The sequence below is a fragment of the Cnephaeus nilssonii genome, assembly GCF_951640355.1.
Source record: "Cnephaeus nilssonii genome assembly, chromosome: 11".
Taxonomy (NCBI): Eukaryota; Metazoa; Chordata; class Mammalia; order Chiroptera; family Vespertilionidae; genus Cnephaeus; species Cnephaeus nilssonii.
In genome coordinates, this window is record NC_137082.1 from 75,685,438 (window position 1) to 75,704,720 (window position 19,283).

The following is a 19,283-nucleotide window of genomic DNA, read 5'->3' on the forward strand; positions in this document are numbered from 1 at the left end:
CTTACCACTATACTGTACACCTGCAATTAATATAAAATAACATTGAATGTCAGCTATAATTGAAAAAGGAAAAAAAATGTCAGAAAGGCTGAGTTCTTGTTCTGAGCCTCTTGCCTGTGTGTCCTTGGGCAGGCATGCCTCTTCTTTGGTCCTTGGGTTTCTCCCGAGGGACGAACCAGGTGGCCTCCAAGGCTCTCCCAACCTTAAGTTACTACTCCACATGGCATCTGATTCCACCCATGCTTAATCACAGAGATAGCAGTGGAGATGAACTGTGGCAATAGGAACTAACCAGATTGTTTCACTGTGCTTACATAACCAATTGAATCTTTTTTGATATGAATAAAGAAATGTGTGAGGAGTAAATGTGTGAGGGAGTAAATGAGAGACTCCACAAACTTTGTAATATTTTTAGCCTGTCACCAGCATTTGCTAGTGCTCAGAGAATCTATTCCTTGTAATCAAGTGGCATGTATTTATCATACAATCGTTACCTTATTAAGCTGTAATAAATGCCTAGTTAAATGCGTACAGGCCGTTACTGTTGCAATTTAATTACCAGCACAGTTAATTAGGCAATATACTCCATCACCATTTTTATTCAAAGGGTTTCCTGACTTTATTAAACAGTTTTGAGGAAGGCCTGGTGGAACCAAAACCCTTGATTAGGAGAGGAAGAGAAAACCATTAACCACTGCCCCCATTTATTGAGTGCCTACTAAGTGCCAGTACTTTATAGAAACTGTCACCAAATTATCATAACTTATTTAGGGATCCTGGACATGGAAACTGTGTACTAAGTGCTCATGGTCAGATGACCATTGACACATCTTCCTGTCACAGGCCACACCTGTGCTTAGGAACCACAGGAAGAAGATGCTAAACTCTATGACCTCAAATTCTGTTACTACTGGATACTCTAATGAAACTCAGACCATGGTAGAAGCAAATGTCCACAAGGGTGTAGTTTTTCAGCATGATTTGCGGGAGCAAAATACTGCAAACAATGTACATGTCTATCAATATGAGAGAGGTAAATAAATTGTATACTATAAATTATATGTTCACCTAATACATCTAAGTGTCCATTACAATGAATAGATTAGGCAACCTGTATGCATATGGACAACTTGAAACCTTAATATTGTGTAAAGGATGCAGTACATACAGATGGAAAGCTTGCAAATAATGTATATGTCTTCTGGCTATGGACATGCCATAATACTAAAGTTACGGAGAAAGTGATGTAATTATGTCTGGGGATACATTTAGGTGAATGGAATTGGAGAAAGTTATAAAGGTAACTTCAGCTACATATGTAACTATCTATTTTCTCAGGAAAAAAAGCATCTGTGGCAAACTATATCAAAATATTAATATCCATTAGATCTGGACAGTGAGAATACAAATGAAATGTTTCTTTAAAATATATCATAATTTGGATAAATATGTGGTGAGTGAATAAGTTATAGAAATTTTAAAAGGAGACAGTGAAGTGGACTGAAGAGCATTTATATCCAGACAAACCAGCTCTTGTTAGTGCTTCCCCACAAAGCCCGCTGTCCCTGTGGGATGTCGGGCAGGCACTAACTGACTCTTTATCGCAGGTGCTAGAGGAGGAATTCCTACTTGGGGTGAGCTCATTTCAGGTGAACCGGAACTTTCTGTACAGATTTAAAGTGCTAGTAGGTCTTTGACAAAATATACTTTGGGGACTCCAGATGTGAGTACAGGTTATTCTCTATCAGGACTGCATGCCACCAGGTGAGGGGGTTACAGAGAGGAAGCCATCTGAGTTTCTGAATTCATCAGCATTCTGTGGCTGCAAGTGACGAAAACCACCTCAAATCAGCTTACTAGTAAGTCAGAAATAAAATATATGTGTGTGGGAGAGGAAGGGGTTCTGCCGTTCTTGGCCGCCGACACAAGACCACAAGAAAAGGCAGGCCGGAAACAGAGCCAGCCTTATGGATGATGAGACTCAAGGTGGCACCTTATCAGTCTCTCCCTCTCCTTTCTGTTATGTGGGTGATGGCCAAACAAGCCTTCTCCGAAGGCAAGGCTTACAGCTGTAGGCAGATCCTGGCTTACATTCTGCCAGCCTCACTCTGGAAGAGCAGGAGAAAGAGGCAAATGGACCCAAATGACAGCTCCATGTTGGGCAGGGCAGCCCACACATTTTTTTCACTCCTAGATCAAGTCTGGAAAAAAATCCTAGGAAAAGCAATCCAATCAACCTGGCTTAGGGTACATACCACAACTAACTGTGAGTGTGCCTCATTTCCCATTGCTTTAGTTTCCTTTACAAAGGAATACTAATAGATGAGAATAATAATGAAAGTTATTGGAGTGATCCATACAAATCACTTAACACTGTGATGGGCTCAGTGTAGAAGATGTTTTATAAACAACAACAAACATTCCCTTGGGCTGATGTTACAAGGCTGCTGAAGAGCTGTGATTGGGTGGGCCTGGATAAGATGCCCACCTAGTGGCAGGAGGCTGTGACCTGTTAGAAAAGGGTGCTGGGAAGATCCAAAGGATGGCCAGGCATGCTTCCTTAGGGTTTTCCATCTCTTCGGTCAGGTATGCTTCCTTATTTTTTAGAAATGTTCAGAGCTCCAGTACCACTCTCATATCTGTATGCTTATCACTGGTTTTGGAATGTGGTTAAGGGAGCCTGAGGTACCATTACTCTAAACCCTCCTGCTTTGAGTACATGGCTTGATGGTTTCCAGCTTCTTATCTGATCCTCTCAGATGATGGCTACAAATGGCCCCTGGACTCCACATGTATTAAGGCATGTCTGGTTTAGAAGTCTCCTCTCCTAACCCCCTAGCACCAGATCCGAAGGCTTTGCTGCTGAATGCTCTGCCAATCATATCCCTCTGAGAAAATAAGGAAGGGGTGTGAGGGCATCACTTTTAGTACAAAACCTTGGCTAGTTAAGTATCTACTTACTTAACCAGACAAGTACAAGCATTTCTGTGTACCTGGGCTTGAAATGATTGCAGAAAGATAAAGGAGAAAAGCTGAAGCAGGGGAAGAAAGAAAGGGAGAAGGAAACTGATATTTAGTGATCATTTTCACTGCACATCATTTAACTTTACAAACAGCTCATGATGAAAGTACATAATATTTACATTTGCTGATGGAGAAATTAATGCACAGAGAAGATAGAGAATTGACTCAAGGTCACATACTCATTGGGGGAGAAAGAAGAGAGTAAGATGAGGATGAGATAAGGAAGTATGGTGGTGGCCACATGGTGTCCTTGACTTCAATTAATTTATCAATTACTTATGCAGAGCATGCTCAGCATTGTGCTAGATCACATGGAATATACAAACTTTTCCTGCTCCAGGGAGCTGACAGTCTATTGTGAAGATTGTTTACAAAATGAAAAAAAGATGGGGTAAATTTCAAAGTAACAGATAACGTAGTGCCTACCATAGACAGGGCCTTAGGACATCTGGCAGTGGTCCCATGGGCTGGGCAGCAGCCAGGTAAGGTCCAGAGGGAGGAGGCTGACTCCCCTGCCCCTCAGAAGTCCTCATCTAGTGACTGGCCTCCATGCCAACATCCACTGTGTTGAACTCTTCGGCTTTTCAGAGAACTCCCTTTCCTGCTTTTCATAAATGTCTCGAGCTGCAGTCCAGCCTTAGGAAGCCACACAATAAGCCTCTTTAGGGCCAGGAATCCCAGGAAAGAGGGAGGCGATGGGGTAGACATTCCATTTTCACTGAGCTTCAAACTTCTGTTTTATAAAAACAAAGGGCAACTTCCATGGACCAAGAACTATTATTTTGCTGAGAGAGCTGTTCTTATGTTCTTAAGACTAAAAATACTGACTTTACATGGGGAAAAAAAAAAAAAAGCCCAATTCATGCCTGGAAGCAAATTTGCAAAAAAAATATGTTTCTGTGTAGCCAAGCCAAGGCAGAATTTTCTCTCATCTCTTCCCCTACTCCTTCCCCTCTCCTTTTTGCCACAAAGTACCATATTCTTTGGGGAAAAAAGATGTAACTAATCCCAGATCCAATGAAGAAGGAAAGTGACTCATCATTTCTGGTTGGGATACATCTTTCATATCTTAATTTAGCCATGCGACCATGCCTAGATACACCCACTGTGGTAACTAGGAGAACACATTCCACGTAATTGCTAATGAGCTCTTTTTTAAAATTATATATTTTATTGATTTTTCCAGAGAGGAAGGGAGAGGGATAGAGAGTTCGAAACATCGATGAGAGAGAAACATCGAACAGCACCTTCCTGCACACCCCCTTCTGGGGATGTGCCTGCAACCAAGGTACATGCATGCCCTTGACTGGAATCGAACCTGGGACCCTTCAGTCCACAGGCAGACACTCTATCCACTGAGCCAAACCAGTTAGGGCGTTAATTAGCTCTTAACTTGGGGGCATCAATTTTCTTTTCTGGGTCCCTTGCCTCAGTTTCTCCACATGCAAAGTGATTCTCTGCAGAGCCTTCTCAGGGTCCCCTGAGGGACAGAAGCAAGATACAGAGGATTAAGTGAATGGGGCTCCAGACTCCTTCACCCCTAATTACTGCTTCTGGCAGAGCAGATGTGCTTTATCTGCTTGATAAATTTATGCTTTTTGGGAAAATTCATTTGAATAAAGAGTGTTGTCTATCTGTCCCTTCCATTTAACAGCCCATGGCTTTAGGTCTTCAAACGGAGAGCCTCTAACATTTGAATCTGCCACTATGAAACAGATGCTGTTCCCTCCTCAACTGAATTCATCACCAATGCCTAAGTAGGGGCGATAAGCTTGGGTTTCAGAAAAGAGAGGATGCCTCAGTATTCAGAGTGGTCCTGGAAAGCCTTATGGAAGAGATGGGGACGTGTCTGTAGGAAGAGGTTTGATAACATAAATTGCATTCCTACCACAGCCAGCTTAATCACAAATATAGCCAGATAGCACAATGTGAGGGACTTTATAGGATCCACAATGCTCCAGGAAACATTACCCTGCCCACCTGTGCCTGATGACGGATATGCCACTGGTGGGAGTTGAGATTATAAATTTAGGTTTTAATGCCATGAACATGTTAATAGCCCTGAGGATGAGTCCCTAAAGAGGGAAGCACACACATGCTCTTTTCTAGTGATAGGATAACTAAGAACCTGGTTTTCTGGGGTACCTGAGCCAGTAGGATAATATGGGGTTTGGGAGAGAACTGAAAAAAAGATATAAAAAATGGACATTTCCCCAGCTTATTAGTCCCTTCTATGCAGCCAGATTTAAACAGTCAGAGAACCAGGGAGTTGCTAACAGAAAGGCCCCTTGGGGCCTGTGCTCCAACCTCTGACCAATGCTGAATACTGACCTGACGCGTGAAGACCCTGATTTTGCATACACTCTTGGAGGAATGGGACTCACCATCTCACAGCCAAGACCAATCTATCTATGGAGCATTCTCCATAAGGGGAAAGTTCCTCTTTATATTGAATTACAACTTTAACTATTTCAGTAATTTTCACCCTTTTCCTGGGAGCAATGCAGGATTAACCTACCATTCCTTCCAAAACAGTCTACTAGGGGTTTCAAAGGGAAATGCCTATTATGTCTCCTTCTGCTATTCTTGTCCATATATGTGGTTTTTTACTCTAGTTAAACATAACAGTTTTCCTCTTACCTCCCTGTCCTAATGTCTGGATGCTGTTATCTTGGGTTGCCCAGAACTGAGCATAACAACAGTGAGTGGAAGGAATACGACTATTCCTCTGCTGGGGTGGACATTAAAATTATACTTTGTTAGTCTAGGAATAGAATAATTTCTCTAGCATCTGTGTCTAGCTGTTGTTAGGCTAGTACTTAAGAGAAATTTCTCATTCTTTCTCATGGGAATGGCTCTTGGATCAGTTTTCTCCAATCTTGTTGCCAGGAGGTTGGCTTTTAGAACTCAGATGGAAGCTGTGATGGTAAATTTTTTGTGTCAACTTGACTGGCCATGAAGTGCCCAGATGTTTAGTTAAATACTTTTTCTAGGTGTGTCTGAGAGAGCCTTTTTGGAAGAGATTAGCATTTGAATTGGTGGACTGAGTCAAGTTGATTGCCATGCCCAATGTGGATGGGCAGCATCTAATCCATTACAGGCCTGAATAGAATAAAAAGGCAGAGGAAGGTTGGATGAGCTCTGGTGGAATTGAATGCTTGCACTGAGGTGCCCATCTTTGCCTGTCCTTGGCATTTCTGGTTCTCAGGTCTTCAGACCCAGCCTGGAATCTCAATCACCGTCTCTCAGACCTTCACACTACACCACTAGTTGTCGTGAGTCTCCAGTTTGTAGAGAGTCAGTTATAGGACATGAGCCAATATCATATAATAGATTAGTTGCAGCTCCTATCATTTCTTTAAAAAATTTTTTTGTTGATTTTAGAGAGGAAGGAGAAGGGAGAGAGATAGAAACATCAATGATGAAAGAGAATCATTTATCTATTGCCTCCTGCATGTCCCCTACTGAGGATTGAGCCCACAACCCGGGCATGTGTCCTGACCAGGAATCCAACTGTGACCTTCTGGTTCCTAGGCCAATGCTCAACCACTGAGCAACACCAGCTGGGCTCCTGTTGTTTGTTTTACTCTGGGGAAGCCTAACTAATACAGGTTTCTCTATAGTTTCCCCTGCTATGCTTAGTAGTATTAAATTGTCAGTCAGTATCTTCAGTGTAGGGTTTGTTACTCAATCTGCTCCCTCCCTCCCTGGATTTATTCCAGGCAGATGCCTGATGAACTCCTTTTCTGCGAACTCACTCTGGTTGTCACACCCTGGGCCCTTAAAGCAGTGCTTGGTTTAGGGCAGCCCTCAGGAAGTAATGGTTGGAGTAATAAACAAATGAGTGAATGCGTGGCTAAGTTAAGAAGAGCCTTTCTGGACCACCTCCAACAATCTGTAGGTATGGTCAACACATAAGGCCATGAATCCACCTCCTACATTCCTGGACTATATGTCATCCAATATTTCTCTCTGTTATCCTCAAGAAGACCAAGAGCTATTTGTTAAATCACTTAAAGATTATGATATGTTGTACCTAAGAAGAAAATAAGACTATTTTTGCATGGTTTTTAGTTAACTCACATAGGATCTCTTGATCACTTTCTTATGTAAGAGATCCCAATCGCTTTCTCCACCCTGGGGCAGTCTCAGTCTGTGTGCAAAGACTTTAACTAAATTCAAGGGATTGAATATTAAAATTCTAATTAAATGTACACATAAGCACATACAGAAACATATAGAATGATGGAGTGATAGAGAAATATGACGAGTATTTAATAATGTTCAGCACTAATGGTGGTTTGTGGATGTTTATTATTTTCTTCTTTTTATCATTCTCTTTTTCCAATTGTTTTATTATATGTAGGAATTATCCATTTTATAATAATACATAGGGATTTTTAAAAAGTGGCTATGTGCTTTACCATCTTTCTTTTACTTATATTGGATTTAAATTCTTTCTTAGCTAGATTATTCTATCTTTCAAGTTAAAGTTTTTTAAAAAAATGTTTTTATTGATTTCAGAGACAAAGGGAGAGGGATAGAGAGATAGAAACATCAATGATGAGAGAGAATCATTGATTGGCTTCCTCCTGCACACCCTACACTGGGGATTGAGTCTATAACATGGGCATGTGCCCTGATCTGGAATCGAACTGTGACATCCTGATTCATAGGTCGACACTTAACCACTGAGCAATGACCTCGGCTCAACTTAAAGTTTATAAACATTGTCAGAGGAAGCAAAATAGAAAGTTAGAAATTGAGATTTCTCACTACTATCTCTTAGCATATCATAATCTTTAAGTGATTTAACAAATAGCTCTTGATCTATATCATTACTATACTTATATATAAATCATTCATATATGTATATGTGTGTGTATATGTATATGTATAGTCAGGGGAAATAGTTATGGATCATGTGACCTGTTTAAGCCCCAGTATTATAGCAGATCTAGGAAAAGTTGTGGTCTTTAATTTTAAGAAACATCCAGATTAATTGGGTGATAGGACTTTCATACAGGGAGCCACAGTGGGCCATGCAACAGTATACAGTATGAAGTGTGAGGTCATATAAGGCAAACTAAACTTTACCAAGAAAGCATGATAAAGGTCAAGGAAAATATTAAACCCTAAGGCCATCATGAGCAAATTTTAGAGAGAGTTGAGAGCCTTTTCCTAATATCCTAATGATAGAGAAATAGCTTGATTATTCTGAATCATTATATGAAGAAACTGAGTCACAGAGAAAGTATCATAGTTGGTCAAAAATCACACACTGGCACATGTGGAACTGGAATTCAGGATTCCTAGGGTAGGACTATTGCCACCTCTCTCTCTTTGTGTCACACACACACACACACACACACACACACACACACGCACATGACCTTTACACCCACTCCCAATTCTGCTGTTTCTTCAAGTTCTGTGCCCTCCTGCCAAATGTTGTCACCTGTCTTTTCTCAGAAGACCTTGGTGAAGTTACAAGCTGAGCCTGGCAGGCGCCTGCCCCAGGCCAAACAAACAGAAGAGAAATCTTTCAGGCTGGGCACCAGGGAAAAGTGATCTGTGGCATTAGCTGAGGCAACTGATGACTTGGCATTCTGTCCTGGAGTCATCAATCATATAGAATCAATCTCAGCTCCCTCAGGAGCTGGCCCCAGCTTACATAATTCTCTCTCCCTGCCACCAACCTGAATGGTCTGATCCCAGTGGTGGGAACTGTTTTGTTCTGCGTTCAGCATTGATTCACTTGGCTTTCAGTAGTATTTTCTATAGTCCCCAGAAATGTCACTTAATTTATCCTCGCTGAGGTGGCTAAGTTTCCTGGGCCTCACTGCCCAAACAGTTCAGGTGAGCAAAGAAACGTGTTTGGCTTTTCACATCAGTGGCATGGGCCTGGGGCCTTGAGGCCTGGACATCAGGACTCATGCTCGTGCTTCTGCTCTCTTCCCTGAGATGGGGCAGCGGTTGAACACACAGGCCAGGGGCTGGGGCTTGCATGTCTAGTGGTCCTGAATTATTTCCATATCCCTGCCACTTCTCAGCTATGTGATCTTAAACATGTTACCTCATTACTTAATGCCTCAGTTTCCTCATCTGTTAAATAGTGATAATAATACCTACCTCATAGAGTTGTAGGATTGAATTGGATCAGGGGCATAAGTGCTTAGGACAGTATGGGGCAGCTGTAAGCAGTAAGTACAAGTTATTAATGTTATGATTATTAGGACACAATTAAAATTTGTAGTGTTGACAATACATATAATAAAGTTGGTAGACATGAGGGAAAAGGCCTTGAGAAAAGTGGGCTGTGCAAAATGAACTTCTCTTCTGACCTGTCTCAGAACCCAGTATCTGACTGGCACTCATTTACTTCAGTAACCCAGAATACGAGTTTGCTATGGACGGAATGTTTGTGTCTCTCCCCGCCTCCCCACTGACTCCCCCTTGAGAATTCACGTGTTGAAACCTAATTTCCAATGTGAGGGTATTTGGAGGTGGGGGCCTTTGGAAGGTGATTAGATCTTGAGGGTGGGGTACTTATGAATGGGATTAGTGCCCTTATAAAAGAGGCTCTAGAGAGCTCCCCAGCCCCTTCCATCACACGAGGTCACATCAAGAGACAGGCATCTATGAACCAGAAAACTAGCCCTCGCCAGACACTGAATTTCCCAACACCTTGATCCCAGGTTACAAAACTGTCAGAAATAAACTGCAGTTGTTTGTAAGCTATTCAGTCTATGATATATTATTATAGCAGCCCAAACAGACTAAGACAGAGCCCTTCTCCTTCCAAGCAATAGGGGGTGGGCCCTATAGAATCTGGCTTAAGTTTGTGGCATATAGTGAATGGATGAGGAGGAGGTGGACGATGTTGAAATGAAGCTTTGTGAACTCCACACGATTTCTGCAGACCAGAGGGATGTACATAGATGAAGAGAGTCCTTAATTCCTCCATGAAAAGACCTTCTTTTTATCCTCTTTGTAAAAGGAGAAGAGGAAGAAGCAGTCTTGCTGGTAGGTGATATGTACTTTGTGGGACCAACTGGGGAGGAGAGGAAAAACAGTGGGCACAACAGTGGGTCAGACTTAACCCTCTGGGAGGTGGCACAGCCCTGGGAGGGGCAGCGGGTCCTTCTCTCTAAAGTTTAACCTCTGTGTGTCTCCACATCTGTCTGTCCCTCTCTTCTAGCAACTGAAATCGTCTTTCCAAGAAATTCTGAGGACTGCTTTATTTGTTTGGAGACAAGGAGGCACTAATAAATTCCTCTGTGTGAGGTATTTAATTACATAATAATGTGTACACTAATCAGGGTAAATGTGTTTGTGAAAACACCTTGATATGGGAACAGTTAATCACCCAAGGCATTGCTTCTTAACACACCTTGGAAGTTAACTTAATTAAATTAATTAGAACAATGAAAAAATTGAACTGTTTATTGGTCCACAATGGCCTGAAGAAATGCTCCCCCTCAAATGCAGGAACATCTCCCACACTGCAAACTATTTTCCCTTATGGTTATGACTACACCCCAGGAGCTTGCAGGCTGCAAAGCCTCCCCCTGCGCCTCACCTTGGAGTCATTTCCTGTTGGAGATAGAAGGCAATCTATCCACGTGCTACATACATGCACATGCACATACACACACAAGTGTGAACATGCACACGTGCACATGCACATACACACACGTTTGTGCCTTTTTTGCATCAGAAGCTCAGGGAAATCAAGAAAGCTTTTACTTGGGATTTCTCAAATGTGCATTTTGTAGTCAACCTCAGAGTGGGCCAGTCTGTGCATTCTAAAGGGAGGAAGACAAGAATGTTTTCTGAGGGACCATTATAATCATCATCAATGCCCTTATCATCATCATAATCTATTAATAATGATGATGTTAATAATCTGAATTTGCATAGTTCTTTATAAAAACCTCACTTTTTCTTAACCCCCACATCCTTTTCTACTTGGGTTTTGCATAAGGTGACTGATAACTCAAGATGCCTGCCTTTGGGGAGCCTATAGGCTATGGCATCAAGCCCTGACAAGAACAAACTTAAAAGCCATTTTGACAACTGAGCAAACATTGAGTAGTGTGCACATAAAATCAATCAATGAAGAGTGAGCTTGCACAGCATGGAAGCCCAGGGCTCTTGGGGCAAGAGTCTTATTTTGGAAGAGGAGTGATCAATGAGGGTAATGGGACTCCTAGAGATTGTCCCCCAAATCCAGGAAAGGAGGCCTTGACCATCTAAAGAGCTGTGAACACCACAGTCAGCTTCTCCCTTAAGGAGCTTAGGTCAGTTGTTGGCATTGCCACGTAAGGACAACCTGGACACCCTATAGCAAAACACCTCCCCAATGGGCAGCAGCTAAATGCCAAAAACTTCTGTAGCCTGAGTTTTCTATGAAAATAAGACGTTCAGCCTGGAATTACTTTTTACATGTGTCTTTTCTATCTCTGTCTCATACAGGTAGAAGAGGAATAAATAAAAAAGCTCTCATGGCTGCAGCATATACCTTCCTTTCTTTCTGAAATTCTTGTTAGCTTTAAGTTAACATGGACCAGGAGAGAGGGCACAGAAGAGGCCTCCCCCCACCAAGTGCAGAGGGGCAGGGTCTGTGAGTTTTCTTCCTCTGAGATTTTTCCCTGTGCTCATCATAAACGTATTGATGCAGCTTTTCATGATTTTTATTTGGTTAGTCATAATGGAGACTTAAGACTCTGAGCAAATCTATGGAAGCATGTTGCCAACCAGCCTAAATACCCAAATAGCCCAGCATTGCTTGACACATTCAACAATCAGGCTAACCCTGGATCAAAATATAAATAGAAAAGTGGTCATCATTTTTTGTGTCAGTGAGGAAACCGGGATAGGCAGTACCCAAATGGGGTAGGAGATTGGCAGTGTTATGGAAAATTGACACAAGATGTGGAAGTTCTGGAGCTGGCACGAGCAGGAGAGGAGCTATTACCAGCATGAGTAGCTCAAGGCCTGAAGGAACAAAGCAGTTGCTGAATCCAGAGAGACTTGTAGCTACAGTTGCTGAAAAGAAGATTTTAATGGAGAAACACGGCCACAGCTGACCTGCAGACTGCAGGGAGGGAAATGAAGGAATAAAGACTGAGTGCTGTCTCTCATTCCCCCTCCCCCAAGCTTCTGCCAGGGCCTGGGGAAGCCAGAGTGCTGGAGAGCCTGGGAGATTCCGTCCATAAGGGAAGGTAGAGGGTAGAGCTCAGACCAATTGAGGTGAGGGAAAAAAAAATATTCTGTAAAAGGAAAATAAATGTAAAATGAATTTCATTCAGACTATTCATCTTTTGTTGGGATCATTTTGTCCTATACGATTATTTAAACTCTCCATATATTGAAACATATTTATGTTTAAGCTGCCACCAGGCCAGGGCTTTAGTTTTCACAACTTTTCTCCAAGTAATTCTCTATTCGTGTGTGCACTGGGGAGGAGCTTGCCGATAAGAGATTTTCACTAAGAAGGTTGGCCCCAGACCCCGGCCTACAAAAGACACAGGAAAAAAAAAAAAAGGAAGAACCTTGTTATTTCGGAGAGGGTGCTGATCAAAGGCAACACAGTGAAGAGCATGTGGCTCCCTTCAGAGCTGCAGGTGTCCAGTTTCTGCACTTAGATCAGATCTGCAAGGCACAGTCAGACCTCCACCTGCCAGGCAAGCTACACATACCCCTAACATTCATGAAAAAGTTAATCAAACTAACCTATACCACATTTCCAATCTCGGTGAGGTACCTCATAGGGACGTTATGCTGCTTAGAGTCTAGTAAGAAATTTAGATCAGATAAATAAATAATCCCAGTTAACGCAATATAAGATGCACTCCTTGAAAGACATTGAAAACAACAGGTTATTAGTAGTTCAGTGGAAATAAAAGCCACTGCTAATGGGGAAAATGAAAAAAATCTCCATGGACAAAGGGGTATTTCAGGAGATCTCAAAGAAGGAAGGTTGTTAAAAAAATTTGTTCTCAGTACCTGTTCCCTTGCCACACTCACTTCAACTTGGTGTCTTTGGTTTGGTTATTGTCATTAACCTACCAGGGAAGCCCAGCTTCATGTCTTCCTTTTAGTGGTCAAGGCCTAGCCCTAGATGAACTCCTACCATGTCAGGGAATGTTTTCCTATTGCTCCAAGCCACACCAACCTCCCAGATTCATACACCCATTCCCCCAGAGGCTGACTCAACGATTCTGACCTCTTCATGGGGTGAGACTTGTTTTTTCCCAATCATGCGATGAGCAGGTGCCACACTTTCTTCATAAGTAGCTTCAATATTGCCTATCTGTGTTCCAAATTGGGCCTGGGAGGGCAGCTGGTTCAGATCATGGTCATTCATCTCAGAGATGTGCCCCAGCACCTGGGGACGTGTGCACACAGGAAAGCTAGATCTTCTGATGGTGAAACAGGTGGTCTGGATAAACTCAGCCCTGTTGCAGGGACTCCGCACCCACTGAGCCAATGATCTGAGTTTCCGAGCCATTTATCCATCTCCAAGTTCACATTTTTCTCAAAGATGATTATGGAGGAAAGATGCAAACATAAGCGGAAAAGGTCCTCCGTGCCTTGTCAGCTCACTCCTCCTGTAATTACAGCCCCGTCAGACGGGAAGGACAAACGTGTTTCCCGGAACGTGACTCCTCATCACTCCTCTTTAATCATCATCACCTGTGTCTCTGTCCCTGCTTTCCTGCCCTCCCCCAAGAGCCCCTCCTTCCATTGTCCAGATCCTGTTCTGGTTCCCTTCCCGCTTTCTCCAGGGTCTGTCCTCAGGGCCCAAAGCCCCAGCTACCACTTGTGGGCAAGGTAAGAGCCTTTGGCTGCTCTGGATGTTCCCTCTGTGTTATCCTGTTTCTTCATTCTCGAGAGCTTGAATTCTCGATAGCTTTTGGATGTGTTATGCCTCTCAAGGAGCGTAAAAGGCTAAAGGCCAAAAAAAAAAAAAAAAAAAAAAGGGAGGGGGGAAGATAAAATTTCTTATCTTCCTTTCATTCACACAGCTGGTTGCCTTTCCCCCTAAAGTTCATACATAAAACCCAGGATGGTGTGTGGTGCAGGGATGTAACGCAGGCCCAGAGGGAGCTGCAGGCCGCTCAGTGAGCGGCTGACTCCCGCGACCCTGGATTGTTTATCTGGCATGACCTTCCATGATTACAGAAATTGTTGGCTAGCTTGGCTGTGTCTTTGCAACTCCACGCCTCCAGTGACCTGAAAGTCCGGAGGAAGTTTCCATCTCTTTAGTTGAATTTGGCCCAAGTCTGTTCAACTTCTTTATCTTGCCGTTTAGTTCTGTTTATTCCACTCTATCCTGTTCAGTTCCAGTATATGTTCAGGTCTGACCTTAAGAATTTTTCACATCGGTCCACACAAACAGGTTTAGTGTCCCCAGAAGAATGGCAGCTGAGACATTGACCATGCAGTCTGGTTCTTCCCTTTATTCCAGGCAGAGTGGGAGCTCTGGCTTCCCGCCCTTCCTCTAAAGCTGGACAAGTGGACAAACAGACACAAGGGGATCAGGATCCTTTTCCCTGCACCTACAGTTGGCCCAGAATTCATTCATCGATTTCCTATATCCATTAACTAATCAATTGCTTCATTATTCATTTCTTCATGGATTCAGTCAGCTCACTGTTATTAGTGGCAGTCACTGTGCTAAATGCTGGGGGTATAATGATAAATGTGAAAAGGTTTTCTTTCATGGAGTTAGGAAAAATCCATGGATTATCAACTGTCCCCCTCTACCTTTCCCAGTAGCCCCAACCTCTTTAGCTCCTCCAGCTCTTCTGATTTTTAAATTTTTTATTCCTACATGAAACTGAATGTCATGCTCAGGGGTGTGGAATTTGCCCCTGAGCAGAGACACTCTCCCCCTCCCCAAATGAGGATGCAGACGATTTCTATTTTTAAATCTTAGTTAGCTGACAGCCAGAAAGCAACCTTTCCCTTTCTGAGTTGGCTCCTGACACTGGCTTCCTCTTTGTGGGCCTTGATTTATTGCAGATTGCAGTTACTCTTTACTGAGTGTGTCTTACATCAGATGCCATGGAGGAAGGGCTTTGAGGATAAATAGGACCCAGAGTCTGCCTCCAAGAAGCTTATAATTTAGGTGCATACACACCAAATAATTTTAAAACCAAAAAGAGGATTAGAAACATAAAGAGTATAATTGAAATCCTTTGTTATTTTAGGTAAATGGTGAGGCTTTTCAGGACTTTAGAGAAGGGGGATTTGCTCAGACCTTGAAGGATAGTTAAGTTAGCATTAAGGAAAGAATATCTCCATCCTTCTATTCTTTCTCCCATATCAGACCTACCTGCTTCCACCAGTCCCTTCTTAGCTCCCTCTCTACCCCAATAAAGAAGAAGGAATAGCCCAATGTCATTAATTGAGTCAGGCACAATTGGTTGGGATGTATTTACTGGTGGGCAGCATCCCTGAGTTAAAACGCATAGATCCATGTGCTGTTCTTTATCTCTTTCTCAGTGTGAAGCTGTATGGATTTGCTAGGCAGGCTTGGCCCTGCCACTGTTCTGCTGGCCATTTCTACCTCATTGGTGAATGCAGCCAACAGATTAGTTGTGTCTCACCTTATACCTATTCTTCATGCTTCCTCTCCTTTCTCCAGTGACTTCTACTATGTGCCCATCCAGAGGGTGCTAAGATTTCTACCTTATTGGTACTGTTGTTCCTTGGTGGGAGATGGCTAAGCGGCCCCCAGAGGTCTTCAGGCCAGAGCTCTTTCACACTGCAGCCTCATAAGTGCTTTGCATTGGGGTATGCATCTGGTATACGCTGTCTTGTTTGGTAGACATCTGTGAATATTCTGTTCCACCCTTACCCCTGAAATGTGGTCAGAATAATATTTTTTATACTTTGTTTTGTTTGTTTGCCCCAATACTGTATGGTCAAATAGAGTAGCAAGTGGGTCTTTAAAAAATATATGGAGTATTCAAGTATGGATGATATACGGCCCTATTCCCAGCATGCCCTCCCTCCATACAAGCTCTTTGTGACCTCAGCAAATGGAAAGATACTTCTATCAGTTAACCATGCTCCTACTTAGGTCTGTGCCTACTTGGTCAAGGCTGACTACCTTCCCCGCCCCCCCTCACACTTCAAATAGGATTGGTCTCTAGGACATGGTAAGTCTCTCTCCTCTTCCCATTTCCACTAAGGCCAGTCTGGGATAGACCCTCATTGTATGTTGGCAAAAGCTTCTAGTGATTGCTCTGCCTCCAAGTCCCTGCTCCAAGCAGACATGTCCTGCCTATGGTCTCCAGATTAATCCTCCCCAAACAGCATATTCACATTGGTACTCCTGGACTCCTCATTTTCTCTAGCATTCCCATAATTGAGTTTCTCCAGAATATGAATTTACTGTTCTCATTCAAGTTCACTTCTCAATATTCCCAAATATAAGTGGCCAATTCTGATTGACCTGGTCATGAACATTCTACCAACATCAAAGTACCAGTGGCTAAAAAGTCTTCAAAATGTTCCATATAAAGCATGCTTCTATAACAAAGACTTGATACCCATCTTATAATCATTGTAAAATCATTGCTACTAATCAAAGGGCATAAAATTCTTCAGCAGAAAATGATTAAAGCATAATTAGGATGAGTTATGTATTGAGGTGAAAAATCAGCCAATAAAAGGAAGGTGTTATGTGTGAAGTTTGATTATAACGTGATGTTCATGTCTCAGTATGATGATGGGCAAGTCCAGCAAGTAAATGCATGTTGCCACCAACCTGAATCCTTTTCCTTGTTTCTTCCCTATATAGCAAACATGTGACAGAATATAGATAACAAAACACAGCATGATAGAGATTATTTTGACCAGTTTGTCCAGTGCTAGAAATCTGGAGATGATGGGAAACCAGGGACAAGACTTAAAGATGTAGAGTTAGATGAGGTCTTCTGGACCTCATGGGCCTCCCTGAATGTCTTTGTTAACTGAAGATCACTAATTAGCACTAGATCCTGATAGCCTCACTGCGATTAGTACCCATGGTTTGTTACTCCCAGTCTTTGTACATATTGATCTTGGGGTTTATCCTTATCCCCTTAAATGTTTTTCACCTGTGGAACTTTGAAAGACAGGGAGCTATTTAACATGAAAGAGAAAAGACAAAGGAGACCAGGAAAGCTATCATGAATATTAGCTATCAATAGAAGGAGGAAAGGCAAGATTGGTCTTTGAATATGTACATATTTTAAATTATTTCTCTTCCAGATGGAAAAAACTCAGAGCATTTGAGGGAAGTTCTAAGGGTCTATAGCAGCACTTGTACGGATCCTAGCTATCGGAAAGCAACTTGGACTTTTCCTAAAAAACCATGTTCTCTGCCACGGATTGCTGGAACAGAGGTTTGGTGCTGGTTTGGAAGGGCTGTAGACAGGGCTCTAGAGTTCTAGAGGGGAGGCTAGGATTCTGGACTTGTAAGTCGTTCCAAGCCTCCTGAGTTTGCCATCCAAACATCCTTAGTGTTCTTTTTACTTCTGTAGTTGTGTCTGATGCTGAACTGAGCATGCAATAATAGTTAAAAAGTTATTATTGGCTGATAATATGTTTTCAATAAAATTTCAGTTGGGTGAATAGATATGGCTCTGTACAAAAGAAAAGACAATTGCAAAATATATACTCTTCCAATAAAATCATGAAATTCATCCCAGAACCCAGAATAAATGACTTGGGGGTTATTTACTTCTATTGGAAGAGCCAGGATATACCTTTTCTGTGGGTGTTATTTATAAAAGGGATTTGGCCCTGGCTGGTGTGGCTCAGTTGGTTGGACATTGTCCATGCACCAAAAGACTGATGGCTTGATTCCCTGTGAAAGTATATACCCAGATTGCAGCCTCAATACCTGGTAGAGGGCATGCAGGAGGCAGCCGATCCATGTTTCTCACACTGATGTTTCTCTCTTTCTTTCTCCCTCTCCCTTTCCTTCTACCTAAATATAAGTAAAAATCTGTTTTTTAAAAAAGGATTTGTATATACTGAGCACTACTATATGATTTATCTGGGTCAGTATTTGTGTTGACATTGTAAAATTGAGCCCTAATGACAATGTTGTGCTGCTATATGCCACATATGGTGGGGTTTGCTTTTCATCAGAAAATGGTGTACTGGGCCCTGACACCCCACTATTATAAGGAAATAAACAACCACAGTGGGAGAATTTGGAGTTGGAAGATGGTGATGACACCAGCACAGGACCCTTGGGTGCTCACTATTGTAGGGATTTCAGCTTGGAGTTCAGTGGAGTGTGCCCAGCGTTGAGTTCATGGATCCTTACCTTGGGACTATCAGATTCTTGTAGAAGGACAGAATAACTGCTTCAGAAGACTCAGGGATCCGTTTCATCCCTTCGAGAGGTGTGGCTATGACAACATTAATGTTGTGTGGTCTGCAAAGATAGGTAAGAGCGAGAAGCGAAGAAGACCCAGGGCTATCTTGTGAAGAAGCCTCATGCCGAGTTTACTCTGAGTGGGCAAGGTAATGTACCTCAGCCTCAGCCTGGAGCCTAAAGCCATAGCTATATTTATAGTATCTCTCTGGAATGTGCTGAATATTAAGGAAATTGCTCTTTTGTTGGTCCCTGATGTGCTCAGGTTGGCCGTTGGCAAAATCCACAATGCCCACTCACTTTCTGCCTTTCCTTGCAGCCTTCCTCTGCCCCAGATTAAATGCTAGGACCTCATGGGGATGTCTCTGATTGCCCTGTGGCACATGGTCATTCCTCTGCCACCCCCAGAGCATTGTAGCATTTTGCTTACATCTTTCTTATGGCTCTCACACAAGTCCCTGTTGGTGGGGGTCCTCTCTCAGAGCTTTCTGGCCTGATGACTAATGAGCATCACTTCCTCTCTGGACCATTGGTTAACAAAGAAGGGAGTGTTATCTCTCCCTTCATATTTGCCTTCAAATGAGAGTTCTCTGAGGGGAGCCAAGGAGACTTGAAGACCCGTCAGAATAAAGTTTTTATGATAGAATACCCAGGAGGAGATTTTTTAAAATGAGAGTTTGAACTTTAATATGTAGCTTTAAAATAATTTCCTCTCTCCCCTGCTCCCAAACCAAAAAGCCTAGTTGGAATCTTGGCCCTGACCCTTTCCACATCCCCCTTACTTATACACCCTTTGGGTGACTCTGCCCCACATGTTAGAACCATCACAAAGTCCCCCTTTTCCTATTTACCAGCCATTTGAAAAGTGCTT